The sequence below is a fragment of the Lactuca virosa genome, chromosome 7 (assembly GCF_052849685.1).
Source record: "Lactuca virosa cultivar CGN04683 chromosome 7, Lactuca_virosa_CGN04683_v6, whole genome shotgun sequence".
NCBI classification, from domain to species: domain Eukaryota; kingdom Viridiplantae; phylum Streptophyta; class Magnoliopsida; order Asterales; family Asteraceae; genus Lactuca; species Lactuca virosa.
In genome coordinates this window covers 45,919,945-45,931,682 of record NC_136432.1, presented here as the reverse complement: position 1 = coordinate 45,931,682, position 11,738 = coordinate 45,919,945, and the positions used below count along the sequence as shown (strand labels likewise).

At 38.5% G+C, this 11,738-nt stretch overlaps 1 non-coding gene across 1 annotated transcript; it reads left to right on the top strand.

Moving 5' to 3' along the window:
* Positions 1-11,035: 11,035 nt before the first annotated feature.
* On the top strand, positions 11,036-11,142 carry LOC145128039 (small nucleolar RNA R71). Its single transcript, XR_013716641.1, has one exon. It is a non-coding gene; the product is annotated as a small nucleolar RNA R71 (small nucleolar RNA).
* The last annotated feature ends 596 nt before the right edge of the window (positions 11,143-11,738 follow it).

Below are 11,738 nucleotides of genomic sequence, written 5' to 3'. Positions count from 1 at the left end.
ATCGAAATTAAGTTTACAACTTGATGCGTACAATTAGCTACACCTAATTTTAATATTTATAACCTAACTACCTTAACTAACTAAATTGCACCTAGGCAGTGTACCTAGTCAAAATTGTAGAATAGTAGGGTAAGTCGGGTGTCGATCACAGGGAACGGATTTAATTAGCTCAAATAATTACTCTAAATTAATCTAAAATCAAACAATAATTAAAAAGGTTTTTATCCGATTTTGCAAGATCATACTAACTTAACTCAAATTCAATCAATAATTAAAAACACTCATGTTTTGTTCGAATCCACTTCTTCTTTATGGTTAGCTAACAATTATGGATTATCAAGTTGGTTATTATTGTATTAGTAATTTAGGTCTAAACTTACCAATATTAGACTAATACATGTAAAACTATGTATGGTCACACATAATCAAACACAGAACTAGTTATGGATTATGAATATGCTATGTAAGATTATGCAAACACAATTATGGTCATAATTTATGTTCTGTAGCACAGCTAAATTTAATTACTTTAATAACTATCTAAGATTCGTCAATCCTAGCTCTAGAAATTCAATGTTCACTAAATCACTAGGTTTCAATTTCATGTAATCTAATTGTCACTAAGCTACACAGAACATGAATTTAAGCAACTAAAGAAACAAATATTAGCATGCTAGGTAATAATAATCGAACACAAGCAAACTACCAACTTAACAAATCCATAGTAAATTAAACTAAACCATAAGTCAGAAGCTTCATCTAGCTAAACAAGAGTAGCTAGATTCAGCTGCTCATAGCAATAAACAAACTAACACAAAGCATAGTATAAGTCATGATGAATGTACCAAACAAATAGAATATTGATATACTCTTCTCTTCCTTGGTGGTAAAAACCTTATTCCAGCACTTCTTCCCTTCTGAATTTCGTCTCCAGGAACCGTCCAAGGCAGCCAAAAGTCCCCAAAATTGTAATGATCAAGCGTTTATACACTTTTCCCGAAAGTCGTGATTCACGTCGTGACAGGAAGCTTCACGTCGTGACCTAAGAGATATCCTTATCGGACACAGATTCTTACTCCGCACATATTTATCTTCTGGAAGATTCAAGACTACGTCGTGAACATGAGGTTCACGTCGTTATTAGAGCTAAATCCGTGGATTTCTTATTCTTTCATTCTCCAAGTCTCCAAAGTTCCAAGTATTGTCAATTCTAGTCCCTTTCTTCGAAAATGCTTTAATTGACTGCAAATAAGAATTTATCTTTATAAGTACCATTATTCTATATAAATAACCAAAATATCAATAAAAATATAAATAAATATTGCCTAAAAATATGTATAAATATGGAAATATCAAAATACCCCACACTTATGCTTTGCTTGCCGTCAAGCAAAACTAATTATTTTAATGCTTAAACCTTTATCACCAACATCACATAGAACGATCCAACTCAAACTCAGCCATTATGCCAAGACCTCAACGCATGCATTTGTGTCTAAAATTTTTCCTAAGTAACCCCCCTCAATTCTAAATACTCACAATCCTCATAAACACGTGCCCACTTCTTTTGAACAATGCTCATTTTATGCATCCCTCCGAATCCATCCGCAAAATTCTTTTTAACCTTAAGGTATTTTTGGTTAAGAAACCCAAGCATACATAATCTAGAAATTACAACTTTAGATACCAAATTGGAGCTCTTGGAATTCTTCACTTCTTTGATATTTGATCTTTGATTTCTTTGAATTCACCACCTTTATGATTTTCAGTATCTTCAACTTTTTGAATTTCTTCAGAATTTTTGATCTTTGATCTTCATACTTTATACTTTGAATGCTCCAAAAATTCTTCAACTTTTTCACTTTTTGGTAATTTCTCTCTTTTTTTACATGTACTCACGTTTTTTCTTTTCACTCAAAACCTACATGCTTAAACAGGGGCGCTTAACTTCAACCTTTATTGGTTAAGGTATTAGTTTTCCAGGATACATTTCAAGTATAGGCTGCTAAACATATTGCATTCCTCAAACTAAGCGGGGTTGTGTTTTTGTCCCATGATTTCACTAGAATAAAGGAGGCCACAAATGCACTATAACGTATATTGTCTCAACAAAACATTTGAGCTCTCATCGGATCATCCCATGCAACACTAGCAACTTAAGTTTAGATTACCATAACTACTAGAATTTTTTATTTAGATTATTATTTCAAATCTATATCCAAAATTTTTAAATTTACTAAATTCTAGCAATTTATTTTTTTCAACCTAAGCAATTACTTTTTCGACCTCCTACCCCACACTTATTACATACAATGCGCTCATTGTATGTGTAAACTGTTGGTGCATGGAAATGCTCCACAAATAATGAGTGTTTATTAGGTTGTATTTTTCCTTTATTGTATTTATGGTGTAAATACTCTCCCTCCAATATAAAGGGAGAACTGGTCATGTATTACTTAAGCTAGCTTATCTTTTCCTTAGTTAGAGTTACACTTTTCTCACAATGTAATTCTAGAGAAAGAGAAAGTTGGTGGGTTCTCCCACCCAGGGAGAGTTTCTCTCCCACCATGTTCTTCATTAATATATTTTATTCTCTCTTGTTCTTGGTCTCTTTTTATGAACTCATAATATGTTCTTGGTGTTCATACTTCCAAAAACACGATTAATCTCGAGATATCTTTCTTCCGCACTCACCGTTCGTTATAAAAATGGGTCTCTACAATTGGTATCAGAGCCGTACCTTGAAGATCTCACGATTATTTCAAGGGAACGACTCCCGTTCGGTGATTATCTTGTGATTTTTCCGTGTTTCTGCAAGAAAAATTTTCGGGTTTCTTTCCGGAATTTTTTTTATGAAGTTCGTTCTTAGTTCTATTTTCTGAGTGATTTTATCTTAATAAATAAATTGTTGTTGTTGTTGCTCGTTCTATTTATTGTTGGATGAAGATGTTCTTAAAAGTTTAATATTTTTGCTGTTGAAGAAATGAAGAAATTTGGTGAAGAAATTATTTTTGTGGTCTCCATATTGTTGAAAATATTGTTCCAGGGAGTTTTTTTTCTTGGATGAGAAGACACAAAAATTATGGGCTTAATTATTGATAAAGTTGAAGCATTCTTTCTTGAAGACATTTCCCAGCAACTTTTGTCATCCAAAAGGTATGAACTTCTCTTGTTCATAAACAAAATGTTGCTGTAGATCTTTATGAAGAATGTATGGACGTAATTCTTTGGTTTGCATAAAGCCACTTGTCCTTGTTACTCTTTTTGGTAAAGAGTATTCAACTTTTATTTTCCTTCCCAAGATAAAACCATGTGACTATGACAAATCCCATCACCTTTTGTCCCCTAAAACCCCCTGCACACTCTTCCTTTTTGCCTTCCCAAGACCACATGTTGACTTAAAATGCTTTATAAAAAGATTCCCTCATTAAAATATGAATAAATGGCCTTTGCGGTACCATTTTTCATGAAAACATAACATTTTTCGTCACCTGTTCAGCCCTTCTCAGCCCCCCGGACCGCAGCCAAAAACTGCCTACCGGAGTCCCCTTAAAAGCCTACCCGCATCCATTTTTTAGCCTTGATCTGAGGTCCTCTCAGGTCCTATCCGCAGCCTCGATATCCATCTCCATTGCTGATGAACCGGAGTCAGACCGCAGCCATCCTTCCCAGCTCGGACCGCAGCCTCGGACGCAGGCTCCCTTCTCGGTTCGGACCGCAGGCGCTTCACTGCAGTCTTGCACCGCAGGCAATTTGCTCACTTGCACCGCATCGCCTACTGCAGCCAGCTCCATCCGCGACCAGCTCCATCCGCGACCAGCACCATCCGCACCCAGCTCCCTCGTCCGCACCCAAGACCCCCACCTTCCCCTCTGATCCGCAGTCACCTCCTACCGCAACCACCTCCCACCCAAATCACCTCTCTCACCCGCAGCCTCCTACCTCCGGTCCTCCCTCCTCCCTTCTCCACCTCTCTCCAGCGCCCCCCCTTACTCCTTCAGCCCCTCCTCCTTCTCCTCCTCCCTCCTTCTTCCTTCTTTTTCCTCCCTCCTTTTTTTCCCTTTTTTTTAAAACCTTTTTTTTTCTAGACTTTATTTTTTTTTATTCAGATTTTTTTTCTGCATTAATTTTTTTTTAATTATATTTTTTTTTCAGTCAATTTTTTTTATTTAGCCATTTATTTCTTTAACACCAATTTTTTTTAGCCATTTTTTTTAATATAACCAATTTTTTTTTATTAAAACCAATTAATTTTTTTTACACCATTTATTTTTTAACACCAATTTTTGCCACAACCTAACCTTGGATTGTCACATTGGTTCATTTCATGCCGGTTATTATTATTGGAAGAATATTCCTACCGCAGTCGGACTTCATATTATTTTTTGTGATGCTTGCACCGCAACGGCGATTGATCAACAAAGTTGTTTCGCATTCTTCACATTATGGGATTTTATGACTTGTCGCTCTTGATTTTTGGTTGACGAATCATGTATCTTGAGCATGTGGACTTTATTCTCTATTGAAGACCACTTCAAGTGTTCTGGCACCGCAGTTTGGATATTTGGATATATTTTTGGCACAACAGATTATTCTCAGCACAGCTTCAGCAACTATGTCACCCGCCTCCTCATGACCGCAAGAGTATCTCTTTTACTTTGTCTCGTTTCTTATCGAGACCCTTCATACATCTAGGGAGAGCTTCTCTATTAGCTCTTGGTATCCGACACTCTCCATCCGATGATTTGTTGATTTTTGATATCCTGTCATTGGTTATCAAAAATAAGGAGAGAATATCATCCGGATTTGGCTATTATGATTGTTTGAGTTTGGATTTTGAAGACTTCTGAAGACGATTATTTATTTAGTGATGCGATGTGGCACTTCTTTTTGGTCTTTACGGATCAAATTTTTGGCATTACTCGATGTTTTCCGATTCAGATTATTTATTATTCGGACTCTACCACAGGATGATTTTGTGTTCGCATCTGGTTTAGATCTTATGGTTTCACGAGTTTGGATTTGTGATATGTTGAAGACGAAGATTATTTTGGCAATGTGACGTGGCACTTATTTTTGGTCCTTGGATCAAATTTTCGGCATTGCTAGACCATGTTTTTGGACTCACATTATTTTTATCCGGACTTCATTTTATGGATGCTTCACATTTTTAGCAGGTTATTCTTTGAAGAATTTCGGTGTATTATGATTCGAGAACTCGAGATGTTTTTCAGACTTTTGAAGCCGAAGTGTTTCTTTTATTGGATCTTCTACTTGCTCATGGTGACCTTCTTCTTCGGGTGATTATGACTGGTTTGAAGATTTGCATCTTATTTTTTCTGCTTCATTGGTTGTGCTTTGAAGCCGAAGACCTTCATTGTTAGAGATTCATGGCCAGTTTCAGACTTCACAGACACTTCAGAGTTTCAGAGACATTTCAGCACTTGATTGCATATTATTACCACACTTGCTAGTCGGATTACTGTATTATAGCCTTGTATCACTTATTGGATCTCTCATCATTTGTAAGCATTTAGGGAGAGAATGTTGGTGCGTGGAAATGCTCCACAAATAATGAGTGTTTATTAGGTTGTATTTTCCCTTTATTGTATTTATGGTGTAAATACCCTCCCTCCTATATAAAGGGAGAGTTGGTCATGTATTACTTAAGCTAGCTTATCTTTTCCTTAGTTAGAGTTACACTTTTCTCACAATGTAATTCTAGAGAGAGAGAAAGTTGGTGGGTTCTCCCACCCAGGGAGAGTTTCTCTCCCACCATGTTCTTCATTAATATATTTTATTCTCTCTTGTTCTTGGTCTCTTTTTATGAACTCATAATATGTTCTTGGTGTTCGTACTTCCAAAAACACGATTAATCTCGAGATATCTTTCTTCCGCACTCACCGTTCGTTATAAAAATGGGTCTCTACATAAACTAAATTAAAAACAATAAAAGGGAGAAAAAGGAACAGACTCCCCTGGGATAGTAGTGGCGAGACCGAACTCCAGTCGTGCAGATAAAATGTGCATCTCGAGTATGGACTTCTTCTACATAGGAATTTGGATCTTGAACTTACGAAATATGTAAAACGCGAACAAAATGTGGAATCGAAACTTCAATCCTCAATAAAGGTGGTGCAAATCTCTAAAGCATGAAGAATAATGTGGGAAAGCATACGCCACATTGTATGGTAGAGGAAATGAGCCATAATGGTCTTCACAATGATCTCAAGAAGAAACATGGTGAACCATAAAGTAAAATGCGCCACTGGAACTTTTTTTTGTGAAAAATTAGGAATCACGTCTTGAAAGTAAGGAACATGTCGTGATGTTGCTTAAAAACGTGTTCTGATAATCCATGACTTGTGATTCACGACGTGAATTAGTGTGCCACGTCGTGAAAACTGGGTAGTCAGAAAATAAAATCCTCCACTTCTTCTGTCAACTTGGACTTGTTACCAGCATCTTAATGAAATAAGACTCTTCGAATGCAAGATCGTAAGACTCTTTTATAACTTTACCCTATCTCTAGACGCACCCCACACTAATTTCCAATTGTGGGTCTCGACTCTTGACTTGAAACTCCAAATGACCCTTGGCTAAACGTAAACGCTTATAACTCCCGACTTCCTTCCCATGACTCCTTAAGCAAATCTGAAATTTAAACAACCAAAAGAAATAGAAGAGTAACATGATAGCTTAATAAGTCTTACAAACCAAACAATTCAAAAACTAAAACATAAACCAAATCAAACTAAAATAAAGTAAACAAAACGCATCAATCATCTTCATGAGCTCCACTAGTTCCTGCTCCATCTCCCCTTAGCATCCAAATCTCTTCCCACGTCGGGATGTATGGGCATTGAGGTGGCATGGAAGGTGGTCGAACCACATTCATATGCGAAAACATGGTTTCAAGAAGTTGGGTGTTATAAGTCATCCCACCACGAAGATTATCCAAATAAAAACCAACCCGAATTTGAAACGGGTCGGTAGGTACTCCACCCTCATATTGTGGCGATGTTTGACGTTCTCTCTCGATGTCTCCTCGGGCCCTAACATTCCGCCTTCTGGGCCTCGGTGGAGGTTGTTGCTCGGGTTGCTCTATTTGTTGCTTACCATCCTCCGGGGGTATCACATAGCCGCCCCCAACATTCACCACCACCCTCATAATACCCAAAAATTGAATTGTCAAATCATTATCCGGAAAGCGGGTAAGGTTCCTAATAAAATTAGGAGTCAAAATGTTGTAAGACCGGGCAAGGCGGGTGACTAGATGTCCACCCATGCTCGGACTCCCTTGCCTAGAACCGACCACTTTCTTTCCCAAAACTCGTGCCAGCATGTAGGGAAGATCACAACAAATCCTGGGTGTGATTATGCTCCACAATAAAACAAATTCTGGATGGAAACCTTATCGCCATGATGCTTGTGATTGATAGAAAAAGTGACAAGGCGATGAAGGAATCGATGAACAGGATTTCGAATTTGTGCCTCACTAGCATCACGAGAATTATACTCGTGATTTGAGATAGTCCTCCAAAATTGGACATCTAAAGTTCCAGGTGTAAAATCTCGAACACATCCAAGCAAGAATGGCACAAAAAATGGGGATTGAATTTCCACCTCCATGTATAAGCCCATGCGCCATGCGAACTCGCGAAGACTGCACTCGCAATAAACCCCACCCAACCGGAAAACAAGCGCCCAATTGTAATCAAAATCCATAGTCTTTTCCTCAAAGTTTACGGTAGCGAAAAACTCTACCGATAATTCCCGATAGATGGGCTCTTGAATAGCGAGAAGATTCCTCCATCCATTGCAAGTAAATGTAAAGCCTTCTCCTTCAAACACCTTTGTCCAATATCGCTCTAATTCCAATACGATGCCCACACCTCGTAGCCATCTCCAATCCACAATGGGTGCTATTGCAAACTCTCGGTTATAAAGCCATCCCAGCCGGTTTTCGTAATTTTTCAACAAAGCCGGAGATAAATTTTGCCGAAAACGATACAACGGGTGAATGCTAGCCACATTGATCGGGCTATCCTCCTGCTGGACTGCCCTTCTAGGAGCCATTTGCCTGCAATGACCAAAAACAAAACATCCAAAACAGGTTATTAAAAAGCGAAACAGGACACTGGTCGCCCAGGATTCACGACGTGGTCTAGCGTTCCACGTCGTGGAGCGCAGTCGGGTCGTGAAACTGGATCGAGCAAATTTCAGTCAAAATCTGTCATGTATGGTACTTGGGGTTTGATTATTCCATTCAACTAAGGTCATGCATCCAGAAAATTCCAACGAATTCAACCAATTTTTGGATTTTTAATTCCTAAGTAAACCCTAACCACCCAAAATGCATAAAATGTGAACAATAGAAAAATTAAGGGATGAAATACTTACCAAATGAAGTTAAAAGACAAGAAAATGCAAGCAATTTGGAGTAAAAGTGTAGGAAATCGGTTGTGGGGACTGCTTCTATTCATGCGCAAGTGAATAAACAAATGGGAAAGGTGGGTCAAAGTGTTTATGTAACTGCCACCACCTGACTTTTGAAGGCCACGACGCGAAAGTCAATTTCACGACGTGACTTAGCTAGTTGGGCTAAACGAACCTAGGCTTCACAACTGGGCTAAACTATGGAAACCCCGTTTATCAATCCTATTCACGACGTGAAATAGATACTCACGACGTGAAACATAGTCTGTACATAATAATTAATTTAGTTAATTATATTTGTTTATTTTGATTGTTTTCCACTTGATTCTTAAGTACCCCACAGCTAATTTTTACCAATTAAAAGTTTTTAAGATGACGAATTGATCACTTTCCTAAACTAAAAATGCAAAAATTAAAAAGAAAAGAAAAGAAAATTCAAACTGAACTCGGGTTGCCTCCCGAGAAGCGCTTCTTTTTTATGGAGTCGTGAGCCGGACTCCGTGCCTTCTATGTTGAATCTTCAGACGAGTCCATCACCAGCTGGATTTTCTGCTCCTTCCATCTCCTTTTGTATGCTTGAACACGTCTAATGTACGCCTTTTTTGAGTTTTCTTTTTTTGCTTTCACGTCGTCTATATCAAACTTTCTTTTAGTCCCTTTTGTTTCCAACTTTTCTTCATTCTTAAGCTCCAAAGGCTTCTTTTCTTCCTTCATCACTGGACTTGTCACTTTTGATGTAACCTTATCATCATCACTTGACAATTCATCGCTCTCCTCACTCACCCAAGTTGTTGGTGTCTTATAAGCAAAAACCTAGAACACAAGTGGAACGGATGCTCTTGGTTTGGTGCATTTAACTTGATGAATGATCTTAATTTCTTCCTCCATAAGCTTCTCCAATTCTTCAAGATCATTTTCTTCATCCATATTGAACACTTCACCTTGAACATTTTCTCTTTGTAATCCATCTTGTAATCCAAAAGCCTCCTCAACATCACCAACCCTCAAAGTAAGCTTGGACTCTCGAACATCAACTAGATCTCTAGCAGTATTAAGCAAAGGGCGACCAAGAATAATTGGGACATTAGCATCCTCCTTCATATCCATAACAACAAAGTCAACTGGGAAAACAAATTTCCCAATTTTTACAAGGATGTCTTCTATAATTCCTCTAGGGTGAGTCACTAAACGATTAGCAATGTGGATGGTCATTTTTGTAGCCTTCATCTTTTGAATATTTAGCTTTTGATAGAATGAATATGGCATTAAATTTATGCTAGCCCCAGAATCGGCGAAAGCATAAGTCTTCAAATTGTTACCAAACTCACATGGAAGAGTGAGGCGTCCAGGATCTCCCATCTTCTTAGGTAACTCTCCCAATACAACTCTTGAACTTTGTTCACTAAGAATGACCTTAGAATTCTTTTTCAACTGCTGACAAGTGTTTACAAGATCTTGTAGGAACTTCGCGTATTCTGAAATTTTTGAAAGTGAATCGATAAAAGGGGTATTAATGGGAATACCCTTTATTTGCTGAATAAACTCCAGATGTTCCCTTTCCAGTGGACTGAGATGTGCTCGAGACGGAAACGGCAAAGGCGGTCGGTAAGCCGGAACGGATTCTGAATTTTTTTGTTCAGACCGAGCCCACATCATGAGCATAGAGGGCTCACGACGTGAGTCTGGTGTTTCAGCAAACATTTAGTTTTCGAGCTTCGACTTCTTTGGCTTTGTTCCAGATGGCTTTGGCTCCACCTCCAGTGCTTCTAAGAACTCAGATATGTCCTCTTCTTCAGCATCAATCATCATTACTTGATAATGAGTCTTTTTTTCGGGAAATTGGGGGGATAATCTCTCATTCACCAAAGTGGTAAGTTGACCAAGTTGATTTTCAAGGTTGTGGATGGAGGCTTGCTGATTCCTTAATGATGTTTGCTGGTCAATCATCATTGCTTGATGATTTTTCATCATAGTTTGATGCTCTTTTATCATTATTCTATGATCCTTCAATGTTGCATCTGTATCACCATGTCTTTTCTCTGAAGCTTCCATGAAACGAACTAACATGGTCTCCAAATCAGCTTTTTTCTCAGCTGGTGGTTGCTCCTTTTGGTAGAATCCCCGGCTAGTCTGTCTGTATTTCTCCTCCTTCTGCTTCTTGTACTCATCGTCTGGCAGCCACTCCCTCTTTGGTTTTCTCCAATCCTCATCATACTTATCCCCACTCGAGTAGCAAACTTGAGCCTTTTTATCCCTGTTATCATCTAAATGGCAATCCTTAGTCAAGTGTGGACCATTGCATTTTCCACAACCAACTCTAATTGCATGAATTGATTGGTCCATCTAGGTCAATCTTCGGTCCATAGTGTTCAACATTGCCATCATAGCAGCCATCTCTTCAGAATGTGCACCCCCACTGCCTTTTGCTCCATCTTGTCTTGGGTTGTGGTACTCACGAGAGTGTTTTGAGAATTCTTCAACTAACTCCTTGACCTCCCTTGGATTTTTCTTTGTCAGTGGCCCTTGAGAATCAAGGAGTTGCCTTGTCATAACATTGACCCCATCATAGAAAATAGACATCTCTTGTTGGATGTTTAGATTATGTTGAGGACAATTCCTTAGCAATCCTTTGTAACGCTCCCATGCCTCGTATAGTGACTCCCCTGGTTGTTGCTCAAAGTTGACTATCGCCTTCTTGAGTTTACAAATCTTGGATGGTGGGCAGAATTGATCTAAAAACTGCTTACGCATTTGAGCCCAAGTAGTAATTGTACCAGGTGGAAGTGCTTTCAGCCAATCTGTTGCAGCTCCTTTGAAAGTGATTGGTAGCATTCTTAACAAGACAGTATCTCTATTGACATTTGGGACATTGAAATAATCTTCAATGTCATTCACTTCATCTAGATGCTTAAAAGCATCCTCATTATCTTTCCCATAGAATGGTATATCCTTAAGTGCAGTAAGGATGTGTCCCTTCAGCTCGAATGTGGCAGTGGCAGGAATTGTGGGTTGTACCAAACCCGAACCAACATCATCTCTTATACGCTTCTTGTAAGCTCCCATGGACATCTCGTCAATATTTGCCATTTCGTTGCTTGGCTCGTCTTCAAGTTCCCTCGTATATAGTCTAAACTCGTTCTTGGACTCGTATTCAGATTCGTTTGGGATAGGTATTTGATCTAAGCTTTCAACCTTGCTCTTGTCCTTTGAAGATGTGCTTGATTCTCCTGTTTTCCTTCCTGATTTCTTTGAGAACACTGATTTGAATTCTTGTAAAGGTGTCTTCTTTGGTGTTTGAT